The following is an 804-nucleotide window of genomic DNA, read 5'->3' on the forward strand; positions in this document are numbered from 1 at the left end:
ATCCCAACATCTTCATAATAGTTTCTCGAAAGTTGCTGAGCTACAAAGAACCATCACAGAAATCAAGATATATTATTAATTTGGGTCACCCACTTATTACATACAAAGAATTGGTATTAGAAATTTAGTCTTATTAAACATTATTAAATGTAATATATTCTACTTTCAAACAGTATATTTAAGCTAGGAACTGATGTCTTCTATTACAATAACTCTATTTAAAATTTCCTTTGCATTTAAATTTTTTTCTTGTTTTTACACTTTTTTTTTTTAAGAGAGACTTTCCAGCAAAAACCAGAAAGCCTGCTAGACAAATTCTAAAAGAGCTGTAACATTCTACACTTTTGTAAACTTAATTTTATTGCTGCTTATTTTGTTATTTTTCATCCATAAGGTAATTACTTTTTGGACTTCTGATTTGCTGAATGATAATACCAGTCCCCTAAATACACATTTCTCTACCCATCCTCCAAAAACCATAGTGATCAACATTGAGATTAAATAGAAACTACCTGTAAATTATGCCTAAAGCAAACCTAGAGAATAGCACAAACTTCAAGTGGGAAAATAAATATTCTAAACCAGCAGAGGCAGCTACAGAGGAAGGTGCAGCTAATTTTCACTGGTGTAGAACGCAGACATATTTCCCCCAGAAACAAGACAGTTCATAAATGGTGAAATACCGAGAACAAATCTGAGATCTGGTGCATCAGAACACTGACAAATGGGGAAGGAAAAGCAAGGGGCTTGGAAGCACATGAGACCAAAAATGGCAGTTGCAGAGGGCAAGGTTGCTGAGGGGAG

General features: G+C 34.1%; 1 non-coding gene across 1 annotated transcript; it reads right to left on the reverse strand.

Annotated features, from left to right (window-relative positions):
- Window positions 1-275: 275 nt before the first annotated feature.
- Window positions 276-337, reverse strand: LOC119472064. The gene has a single exon (XR_005201171.1). It is a non-coding gene; the product is annotated as a U7 small nuclear RNA (small nuclear RNA).
- Between the last annotated feature and the right edge of the window lie 467 nt (window positions 338-804).

The sequence above is a fragment of the Cebus imitator genome, unplaced genomic scaffold (genome assembly GCF_001604975.1).
Source record: "Cebus imitator isolate Cc_AM_T3 unplaced genomic scaffold, Cebus_imitator-1.0 Scaffold83, whole genome shotgun sequence".
In the NCBI taxonomy this organism is placed as follows: Eukaryota; Metazoa; Chordata; class Mammalia; order Primates; family Cebidae; genus Cebus; species Cebus imitator.